The following is a 12,421-nucleotide window of genomic DNA, read 5'->3' as shown; positions in this document are numbered from 1 at the left end:
TAAATCTGGATCTGGAATTACCCCACTGAATGACCTTAAAAAACAACTTTAGCACTTAAACTTTTATATTTAACTAATTGTCATTTGACAAAAGGTTCCTTGCTAGTCCAAAAAACAATCAGAATGGCAAATCTTTGACAAACCTGAATGTTTTGAAAACAAGGCATTTGAGGTAGCTACATTTTCTGGTAACTACATTTTCCAGTAATCTAGGAGTTACCCTCTCTCAAAAAATGCCTTTTTTTACCTTTGTTGGAAAACATTTTCTCTAAGTTCCTTCGCAGCTGTCAACTCTAAAACGTTGTGATCCAAGATTGCCCATACCTAAGATATTCTGGTTGATAAACTTATAATTGTTATAAAGTTTAATTCATCAGTCTTTAAGATCTCTGGCTGAAATGCATCACAGACAATCTGTATACTTTTCTTATCCAATGGTTTCATGCCAGAAATATCCTTCTTGGAATTAGAGTTATATGTCTAACTGGGGTTTTTTTAAGGCAAACATAGGACATATTGTGTTTAGGAGGTAGTTTTCAAATGTTTACCCACTTTTTCAAGATCCGTGTGGTATTTGAAATGACAGAATCATAGATTGAGAAATCGAAGGAATCTAGGAGGATGTTGCGCCCAACCCCCTCATCTTACAGATGAGGAAACTGATGCCCAGAGTTGTGACTTGTTCAAGGTCACATAAGCAACAGGTCTCAGGGCTTGGATTAGAACTCATTTAAACCAAAGTTTTTTTTTCCTCTGAGTCATGAATTTATTCTGTTCATAGTCAATGAGTCAAGTCAAAAAACATTTATTAGGCCATTCCTATTTCCTACATACCAGGCATTCTACTAAACGCTGGGGTTACATATATAAACAAAAAGAAAAAGAAAAAATGGCAATCTGTGTTCTCAAGGAAATGAGGAAAGATAACATTGAAGACAAAATTAAAAAAGCTAACTACAAAAGTGGCGGAGGAGCAGGTATCCATAAGGGGGTATAGATAGTGGCAAAATCCAAAAAACAAGAAGTGAAAATGGGAGAAGAAATGGCTAATCTGGGTCCTTCTTCAAAATGGAGGTTCCGGAAGGAACTCACTAATAGGAAGACGAGACTGGCTTACTAGAGTAGTCTTTGAGGTAAGGCCACAGGGGCAAAGGGAACTTCCAAAGTGAAAAGGCAGCTGAGATGTCTGCTAGAGAAATCCAGAGAAAACATCACTGTGGATGCATGAATTCACAAAAGAATATGAGCTGGAATCCTACTGACTGACTGAAACTGTTTGAGAAAGCCTTGCCATGGTAAGCAGGTCTCTCCCATTAAGGTGAATTCAGAAGAAACTGAAAGGACTGAGATTGTCATACCATCATGAATAAAAGCCTGCAAACAGAAGGTCAAATAGGGCCAAATGAAAGAAATCTCTTAAACTTGACCCTCTGGCATTGAATTCACATCTTGGTATTGAATTCACAGTTTGATTCCAGGATCTCTCTCCCCTTTGTATTCTGATGGTCCTGGTTTTGAACTAATCAAGTTTGACGTAAGCTGAAAATATAGTTCTGGTTCTTGGAGATTGTGTATAATTTCCAAAAGTTTCTTTAAGCCCCCTCAGAAAAATATGTGTAAAGAGACCACTTGTACTCTGTAATGGTCCAAATTTAGATGCTACATTTCAGTTACAAAGTGCTTCTTTCACAATAATACAGTGAAGTGGGAGTAAAAAGAATTATTATGCCTATTTTACTAATGAGAAAATTGAGGCTCAGAGAATCTAAATGATTTCCACACGATCATATATTGAGTAAATGTGAAAACTAAAGCACAAATTCAATAACTCTGACTTCAAATTTAATATTTCTGCTCTCACACACCAATTTCTAGGGACTATAATTCTTTGGAATTCTGGAATATGCCTTGGTTATCCTAGAAAATATCTGGAATCACAGAAGCCAAGTCAACAAAAATGGAACATGTACTTTGTTCTGATTCTGGGGAAATTCATGATAAAGCCAGACATTTTAATAATAGCTCACTTTTATGTAGGACATTATATAAGGACTCTATCTCTCTGCCTTTTTGCAGTCCTAGAATGACTCTATGCTTACCTGTATGTCCTTTCCTCTCATTTCTAAATTCTTCTTTTGTCTGGCTTTTGACCTTATCACTCAACTGAAACTGCTCTCTCCCAAATGACCAGTGACTTCTTACTTGGCCAGCCTATTCTCCATCACTATCCTTCTTGACCTCTCTGCAGCATTTAATTCCTACACACGCTAGTATCTTCTACAATCCCAAAAGAAAATTCCATTGTGAATTTGTAAATATTTTGTATATGCCTATAGATGTTTTTTTTTTGCCTGAAAGCATGCATACTCCTTGAGGGAAGGGATTATTTCACTCTTGCCATTGTATTCCCAATATTTAGGACAGTGACAGGTGTATGATTAGGCACTAAATAAATTATTGTTTTTGATTAATTAAATAAACATTTACAAAGCACTTTCTTCTAAACTGTCTTGTGAGGTATATAGTACATATATTCTCTCCATTTTACAGATGAGGTAACTGAGAGGTTAAGTAAGTTTCTCCGGGTCAGCAAATATCAAACCCAGCATTTGAAGCCAGATCTTCTAACTTCAAGTGTAGTATTCTTTAATTATATTCCCATGATGAGTTGTGTGAAATCATGGTTTTTATTGATTTGATTTCTAAAGACTTTTTGTGATACATTTCAAGGTATGAGGTAACTTGACCATCAGTCACCCCTTAGTGAAGATCTATGTCATCAAAAGCATACAAAACTCTCCAGCAGAGTTGAATTCAGTGGAAGCTAGAGGCTAGGCCAGTCACCAAGTCAGAGATAAAGATGAAGGTATGCACATGTCCACAGAGCACTGCAAGCAGCAAATTGAAAGGGTTCTTCGCCAGAAGCAACCTCTTATTGTCTTTCATGCTATCAATTTCCAGAAGTCTTTCCCTAGGACTTACTGTTCACCAGACCTTTTAGACTTTGTTGTTTCTCATTTTCATTCTGCTTTTGCTCCGAGCCTTCTGTTTCTAGTCCTTCAAATCTATGATCTATGTTCTGATGACCAACCCTATCTTTTTAAATGGTACTTCGGGTACAGTAAAAAGAGCAGACTTCTACCTCAGAGGACCTGAGATCCAAGTCTTCCTCTGACACTTACTACCTGTGAACCCTCTGGAAAGTCACATGACCTCTCATGGCCTCATTCTCCTTATCAATAAAATAAGGGACTAATACTAGAAGGCCTCCAAGTTCCCTAACAACTCTAAACCTAAGATTTTGTGCTCAGAAACTTCTTGAATAAGAGATTCTCTATTCTAAACATGGAGGTTCATGTTTCTAATTCCGTATGTGAAAGCATGGAAAAGAAGTAGTCTGATTTTAGAGCTCTTACTTCTTGATGGTTAAACTATTTCTAGTATCGGCAATGCCCCTCAGATACTGAATTTCTCCATCTAGGGCATTCCGAGTTTCCTAAATTGAATATGCTAATAAAAGCTGAAATCAGAGGTCTGTGAGATTCCTTGACACCAGAAGAGGTCAGTCAGATCACACACACTTCTAATTGGCAATCCCTCAGACTGAAACGTTTTCCTCATACCAAATAGCACTACAAAGTATTTGAAATAAACAATTCTATTACATCTGTGATCATCAAAGAAAAACAGACAAAAGCCTTTCAAATAGAGCTTGTCAACTTGCTAGGCACTGATAGAAGGAACTTGTGAATGTGTATCAGAAAGAACATGAAAAAATATCTGGGAAAGATTTTACCTATATGCCAATCTTTACCAAATAAAAAATTTTGCTGAATAAACAATTCAGAAATTCATTCATTCATTCTTGCAACAAATTTAATTTGGGTGATGGGCTTCTCCAAACTCAGCTAATTTAGCCCCAAACACTGGTTCCTAAGTTCACAAGCAAGAGCTTGTCAGTTTGGTAGTAAGACAAGCCAAAAATGGTGCTATCGTGGTACCAGTTTAAAGAATCCCACTTCCATGATCCATCACGATGAGATTTTAATGGACAAATGTCCCCTAAATAAATGTAATGTTGCTTATACAGAGTACGAACATATATTCTCTGCCTACTTCTGGCCTACCATGTGGGAGCTTTGAGGGTCTGCTTCCAACCACACATGACTCATGAGCTTGCAGCAGAAGATAATGAAGATTCTCCAATTGCTTGCTGAGATCGAAGAGCTGATGACTCATCAAATACACAAAGGGGAGCTACTGATCTTCCTACCTCTGTCTTCTTTTCTGGCTATGAAGGATGTAAACTGTTTCCAGTTGCATCCTAATGGATAGATGGAAGAAGGAGTAATTGCCCTGTCGCACACCCAGTTTCCATTTAGCCATGAGCATATGACCCCTCTTGCCTCTTTCCAGACCTTAATGAATGAGCATTCTGGGGGTGGGGGGAGGGGGCAAGTATCCAAGACTGTCAAATGTAAGATATACAGTGATGGAGTTGATTCAGATCATCCCTAAGGTACTTTCTAATTTGGATGTTCTGTGATTCTGTCAACTGCGTGACTCTGGGCAAGTAGCTTAGCCTCACTGAGCCTCAGTTCCTTCATCTGTAAAATGATGGTAGTGTCTAAAACCTTCCTGAATGCAAAAGGGCTTAACCGTATGATCCTTTAAGGGACTTTTCTGGATATAATTCTAGGATACAATGTTAACTATTAAAATTAATCCTGTGTGAAATGGTATTTACTGGAGTTGAGTGGAAAACCATGGAAGTTTTGAGTTTCAGTGAATATTGTGCTGCCATTGCCATAGGAAAGAGCCTCACTGTCACTTGTTTGAATTTTTATAATAGCTCTACCTTTTCAAACTTTCCATTCTTTGTTTATCTTATGTACAAAGGTGGTCAGGTAACACTGGTTGTTACAAAGTGGATAAAGCAGTAGATTTGAAGTCAGGAAAACCTTAGTTCAAATCCCAACTTTAACGATGATTATTGGCTGTATGATCATGAACAAGTCTTTGAATCTCTGTGAACCTGAGTTTTCTTGTCTGTAAAAAGGGTATGCTCATATTTTGGTATGGGGTTGTTTGGAGATTCAAATGAGGTAATGTATGAAAAGTGCTATGTAAATGTCATGTTAATTCTTTGCTCAAAAATACTCACTGCACTATTGTCAAAAATACAGATTTCTTTTTTGAGTATCCAAAGCTCTTTAACAATTTGAACCACTCTATCTTTCTAGCGTTATTACATATTACTCCCCCAAATATACTGCATTTTCCAGACAAACTGGATTATTCTTAGACTTTCCCCAAACATTCCCTGTGTTTCCCTCCTTTGCTCAAAATATACTACATGATCAGAATGGCCTTCTATCCCCACGCTCACTTTGTCAGTGATATTCCAAGCTACTTTTTAAAGGTATAAATGCCATGTCCTTACAGAAGTTATACCTGATCTGTGCACCATCACCACCACCCCATCAGTGATGATCTAGCATAATGGAAAGAATAGAGATGGGGACCACCTACCAGCTGTGTGACCTTTGACAAGTCACAATCTCACTAGATTTGCTTGGGATTCCTCCTCTATAAAATAAGGGAGGAAGACTAGATCAGAGGTGTCAAACATGTCATCTGCTAGCTGTTTCTATTTGGGTTTGACACCACTAAAGCAGATGACTTCTTAATGTCCCTTCCCATCAGGAACGAGGGTAGTGATGTTCCCCCACTAGTGCATGCACTGCATTGCCTGGGTACCTAGGCCACTCAAGATGCCCTAGATCAGCTGGAGGGATTAAATGCAAAGGGACCATAAAAATGCTAGTCAATATTATTCCTCTTCATGTCACCCCCATAGAAAACTCAGCCATAGTCTTGTACTTGCAGAAGTCCTAACTTCTAATTTCCTAAGTCCTCTGGACCCTTTCTATTCTTTCATATTTTATTTTATTTTTCAATTAACAAAAATCTATTTATTTTTATTTTCCTGTTATCTTGCCTCATTGGAAAAAAAGATGAAACCCTTTTAAAAAATAAGCATAGTCAAGCAAAACAAAATTTTGCATTGGCTATGTCTAAAGAATGTCCTTCATTCTGCATCTTGAGTCCCTCATTTCTTCATCATAAGTATAATGATTCATCATCAGTCCTCTGAGTCCTCTGAAATACACCCCTCCTCTATTATGGTGTAGTGTAACTATTGTCAGATTTAGAGTCATAAGACCTAAATTTGAATTCTGTCTCTGCTATTTACTAGTTGTGTGACCTGAGGCAAGTCATTTAATTTCTCTGGGTCTATTTTCTCATCTATAAAATCAATGTCAGACTGGATGACCTTTAAGAACCCTTCCAGCTCCAAATGTATTGCCCCATGATCATTGATCTCTTTCTCTCACACATTCTTTCCATCATCTGGTATGTAATGCACATTAGCTCTCTCTTGAAAACACAATGTCCCTTGGCAACCAAATCTGAAATGGCAGCTTCTCTCTCTCTCTCTCTCCTTTCTACCATGAACTCTAAGATGAAATAGTCACTTCTGTTCAAGGTTCATATCATTTCTATAACACAATCAATTATTTCTTATTGGTCTGCATCACGTTCAGAAAATCACTGCTCCTTACTGCTTTCTCCACTTTGAAAAATTCCATTAGGCAAGTAGAGAACAAATACCAAGGGGGCGGGGAGAGAGAGACAGACAGACAGACAGAGAGAGAGAGAGAGAGAGAGAGAGAGAGAGAGTCAGCCCTTAATAGGTATTCACATCTGAGAGCTCAGAATCTTTTTTAAAGTACATTTTATTATCTTTTTTACATCATCAAAATTTCTGCCAGTATCACTCGTCCCCCCAAAGAGCCATCCAATATAACACATAACTCATCCATACCTCTGGAAATATATGTGACATATGATACTGTGAAACATTTTTAGAAAGGAATAATGTTTTCCCATATTTTTTCTTGGGGCTAGGCTTGTCCTTTATAATTTTGTAACATTCACTTTTGATTAATTTGTGATTATTCTTTCATATATCTTGTTGTTATTGTATATATCGTTTTCTTAGTTCTGCTTTATTTCACTCTGCATCAGATCATGTAAATCTTTTGAGGCTGTATTGTATTCATCTTGTCTGTCATTTCTTACAGCACAGTAATATTCCTTTACAGTAGGGTACATTAGCCACGGGAGCAGCTAGATGGTTCAGTGGTTAAAACATTGGTCCTGGATTCAGGAAGACCTGAGTTCAAATTTGACCTCAAACACTTACTGGCTGTGTGACTCTGGGCAAGTTACTTAACCCTGTTTCCCTTATTCTACTGGGGAAGGAAATGGCAAACCACTCCAATATTTTGCCAAGAAAAACCCATGGATGGCATGGCCTGCAGGGTCACAAAAAGTCAGACATGACTGAACAACAACATTAGGCATTTGTTTACCATTCCTTAATTGATGAGGATCTACTTTGTTTCCAATACTTTGCTATTACAATAAATGCTGCTGCAAATGTTTTATTGTGTATATTTTCTTATCATTAACCTTCTTTGGCATCATAGGAGCAGAATCTCTGAGTCAAAAGGTATGGACATGGGGCACACTCTCACAGAAACAGTGTTGAGACTCTGGGCAAGTTGCAAACTGCTCCCCCAGCTTTGCAACTCAGATGTTGGTTCTTCTCTGGTAACTATGTATTATGATTTGAGTCAGACAAGGTCTGTCTGTTGATGTTTGTAATTTCTATTTGTATTTGCCTCGAAGTTCAGGGGGCTGATATTTTCCCCCTGGCCTAATGATACATGTTTGACCAGACGACCAGCCTATGACCCTTTCAACTCTGGGACAATGCAGTCTACCATAGCTACATAGATAGTAAATTCCTGTGATTGAAAATTGGCTTTTACACCAGGACAAGTTTAAGTTTGAGAAAGAAATATGTTTAATGAAATCCCTTATGTATGTGAGTCCTGGTAAATCTTTATTGCTTATTGCAACTTCATGAAAGTAAAAGCAACTGTTTCTGGTTCTACACTGTAATTATACTTGCTGTTTAAGGCACTTGGGACCATAACTAATTTTGTTTTGAGTTTGAATTTGGGTATAGTTGTCTGCATCAAATCAGTATCTGAGAGGAATGCCACAAGCTACTCAGAGGGAATGTGATCTTGTACTGTTAACAGGTGGAGGTCTGAGTTTGACAAAAAAAAAGCCAAGGGTTCAATCTTAGCCTCAATCTAGGATGGGATCCTCTTGGCTCAGTTTCCCCATTGTGTTCTTTTGGAAAGGGATGTTTCCCACCTGACTATTCCTGAGTTTAGCCATCAAATAGATACTGCATTATTGAATAACTGTAACTATATCCGAGTTTAAACAAAGCAAGAATGTTTTATCCTGTCATATTGGGTATGTCACATGTCCCTGCTTTTTCCTTCTATAGCAAACTTCTGTGATCAGAGCAAGTAGTCAGTATAAGATATGAGCTCTTTTGTGTTATCTTACTAGGCAACCTAATATTATTTTTATCTGGAACTAGAACACGTGCAGAAATTTATGCCAACTGCTTAAGACTCACCTTAAGATGTTCTCTTTGTTTAAAAGGAATTTTTGAGATATTTAGGGATTCTGTGATAACTAGACATTTTATTTCTTGATAATGCTCTGGAATTTGTGTTACTAAAGGACTTTGGCACCAACTTAGTAAGGCCTTATGAACAAGGGTGGAAATGCATGCGGGCAAGTTAGGGCTCACTTTGGAAATGTTCCTTAAGCAACATGAAAATGTTATTTTGTTATTTGCTTAATATCATGCTTCCCTAAAGCTTTGTTACAATTAGTAATGTTGAAAGAAAATTGGCTTGTGGTTTATCTTGTAAATGCCATCAAAAGAAACACGACAAGACTAAAAGTTTAAGATTTTATATGTACTGTGTTAAAAATTGGTTATTTAATATATTTATGCATGTACTAAAGCCTGTTACTAATTCCTTAAGTGAAATCTCATCCTCCTGGTGAGGAAATTAATAATGGATGAACGTAAAGTGTAAAACACTGGATTCTGATGTGAATTTCTTAAATATGACAATTGGCCATGGTTCCAATTTTGAGTTTGCAAAACTGATCAGGATTATAAGGATTAGAAATGATAATTTAAAATTGTGCTAAGGTCACTTTTGTAGGGGAAGGGAAAGAATGCTGGTTCCTACAAGAACACAAGAAAAAGAAGATGCTGAAATGCTGTACTGTAGATGTCTGGAACAAATATCAAGGACCAGAAGACTTCTTTGATGATGTTCCCTGCCAGACAGCTGTATAAGAAAAGACTTTTTGAATCTTAAAGAGACAATTGCATTGTTATTTCCTTTTGGTTCTCTGTTTCTGTATTCATTAAGGGGATTGACCCCTTTGATTTGTCAATGCATCAATCAATCCTTCCTATATTTACTTAAAGGGGGATAGTTAAGGGGAAGAATTCAAATGTATCAGTAATGGTGAGAGGTCTTAAAAAGGTTGAAGAGAAGAGGAAGGATTGAGTGGAATGGTGAAATAGTGAAGCCCCCTTCTACCTGTTATTGATCCAGATGGGGTAGCAAAAATGATTATCAACACTTAAAAAAACTTAACCCATTTGATAATGTATTTCTGACTATTTTCCATACACTACCCTACATTCTTTGGTCATACTAATTTTTTATCTACTTTGTGTCCTTGGGATAATGAACACTATGTTGAAGCCACTTAAAATTACAGAATAAAAAGGGGGAGATGTGGAGAGCCAGCTATATCCTGTTTAGTCCTCTTAGGCTTCTGCAAGGCAGCCTCCTAGGCCTCTGCAAGGCAGGGTCATTTGAGGATAGGTCTATGCAAGGCAAATGCTATCTAAGGATTAAAAAGGCATGGCAGAGAATACTTGCCTTCACAGCTGCTACCCTCATGGGAAAGAAAAGAAATGTTTCAATTTGGTTAGCATTGAGGAGACTAGCATCTCATTCCCAGGAATAAGGAGATAAAAAACCTCTACTATGTTAATCCATTACTTCATTGTAGTTTTCTGAGAAGTCAGAATGACTCAGCAATTAACCTGTATAAAATACTGTCAGTGTCCCCATTAAAGTCAGTCTATAGCCAGTCTATATGACCAAAAAAAAAAAGGTATGGACATTTAGAAACTTTATTTCCATAACTCTAAATTGCTTTCCAAAATGATTGTACTGATCCACAACTCCATCAGAAATGTACTAATGTGCCTATCCTCTCACAATTCCTCAAACTGATTATTCCCATCTTTTGTCATCTTTGCCAATTTGTTGGATGGGCAGTTATTATTATTAATTTCATGGATTCTTTCATATGGGTCATAATAATTTGTGATTCTTCTTTTGAGAATTATTTGCTCACATCCTTTGACCACTCATGTGTTGAAAAATGGCTTTTTATCTTGCTTATACCTTGGATAACAAACCTTTATCAGAGAAACTTGATAGAAAGATTTTTTTTCTCATTTGGCTACTTCTATTCTTATCCTAAATACATTAATTTTGTTTGTTCAGGAGTTTTTAAGTTTCATATAATCAAAGTTATCTATTTTATCTTTTGAAATTGCCCCTGTCCTTTGTTTGGTTAAGAATACATCTCTTAAATCAGGTGCTGATCCTGGTGTACAGAACAGTCCCTAGCTCAGGCCACCTGAGCCCCAATTGCAACTGCAGCTGCCATGCAATCTCATTGCCAACATGTCTTTTCCAACAAACTGACCTTGGACAAAGTGGACCTGAAGGGGAAAAGGGTCATCATGAGGGTAAATTTTAATGTTCCCATGAAGAACAAAGAGATAACCAACAACCAGAGAATCAAGGCTGGTCTTCCTAGCATCAATTACTGCTTGAATAATGGAATGAAATCTATTGTTTTGATGAGGCATGTCTGGCAGATACTCCTTGAAGCCCGTGGCTGTGGAGCTCAAATCCTTGCTGGGCAAATATATGCTTTTTTTGAAGGATTATGTGGGCCCAGAAGTGGAGAAAGCCTGTGCTAACCCACCTAATGGTGCTATCATTTTGCTGGAGAATTCTTATCTCCATGTAGAAGGAAAAGGTGGAGATGCTTCTGGGAACAAGATCAAAGCTGAGCCAGCAAAAGTAGAGGCCTTCCAAGTATCTCTCTCCAAGCTGGGGGATGTCTATGTCAATAATGCTTTTGGTACTGCTCACCATACCCACAGTTCAATGGTGTGAGTGAATCTGCCCCCAAATGCATGTGGCTTCCTCATGAAAAAAGGAACTGATTTATTTTGCCAAGGCTCTGGAAAGCCCAGAAGCCCTTCCTGGCTCTCTTAGGCAGAGCTAAAGTTTCCAACAAAAACCAGTTCATCAACAATACGCTAGACAAAGTCAATGAAATGATTGCTGGTGGTGGGATGGGCTTCACCTTCCTCGAGGTGCTCAAATATTGGAATTTCTCTTTTTGATGAAGAGGGGGCCAAGATTGTCAAAGACCTGATGGATGAGACTAAGAGGAATGGTGTCAAGAACACTTTGCCTGTTGACTTTGTCATAGTGGACAAGCTTGATGAGAATGCCAAGATTGGCCAAGCCATATTGGTCTCTGGCATCCCTGCTGAATGGATGGGTTTGGACTGTGGCCCCAAGAACAGTAAGAAGTACACAAAAGCTGTGGCCCTGGGCCAAACAGATTGTTTGGAATGGACGCATTGGAGCATTTGAGAGGGAAACCTTTGCTCAGGGAGTCAAAGAGTTAATGAACAATGTGATAGAGGACACAAAGAAGGGCTGCATCACTATCATAAGTGGTGGGGATACTGCCACTTGCTATGCCAAATGGAGTAGTGAGGACAAAGTCAGCCATGTGAACACTGGGAGTGCTGCCAGTCCAGAAGTGCTGGAGGACAAAGTCCTCACTGGGGTGCTCCTGGGCAATGTCTAATGGATGCTATTTTCCTGCCTGCTGGTTCCTGTTCACAACCCTTCCAACACAACACCGCAGTGTTTCCTGTCCCTTTCCTTGGTATCAGGCAATTTTCTCCCTCAAGACTCAACCAGTGGCCACAAGATGGGGCACTGAGAGCCCCAGAAGCAGCTCAACTCAACTTTGTGTTTCCTGGGTGTGCCTGTCGTCAGATCTCACTTGAACTTATAAAGTGTGTCTAAACCATTGTGATCTGGGGAGAGAGAGGGAGAGAGAGAGAGAGAGAGAGAGAGAGAGAGAGAGAGAGAGAGAGAGAGAGAGAGAGTTGTCTTTAGAAAGGAAAAAAAGCTAAAGTTGCTATTAGCCGTACTCCCTTGAAATAGTTTGTTCTGTTAAGCTTTGTCACCAGCTGCTTTTGTCATTACCCACACACAATATGGACACAAGCAAAAACTCCAGTTTGTAGGGTGGGTTGACCTGTTAAATAAACATTTCATTAAAA

General features: G+C 38.3%; 1 pseudogene; it reads left to right on the top strand.

The window, feature by feature from the left end:
• The first annotated feature begins 10,708 nt into the window (after positions 1 to 10,708).
• LOC118836697 lies at positions 10,709 to 11,937 on the top strand (annotated as a pseudogene).
• The last annotated feature ends 484 nt before the right edge of the window (positions 11,938 to 12,421 follow it).

Source organism: Trichosurus vulpecula, chromosome 2, assembly GCF_011100635.1.
Source record: "Trichosurus vulpecula isolate mTriVul1 chromosome 2, mTriVul1.pri, whole genome shotgun sequence".
Classification (NCBI taxonomy): domain Eukaryota; kingdom Metazoa; phylum Chordata; class Mammalia; order Diprotodontia; family Phalangeridae; genus Trichosurus; species Trichosurus vulpecula.
This window is presented reverse-complemented; position numbering and strand designations above follow the sequence as displayed.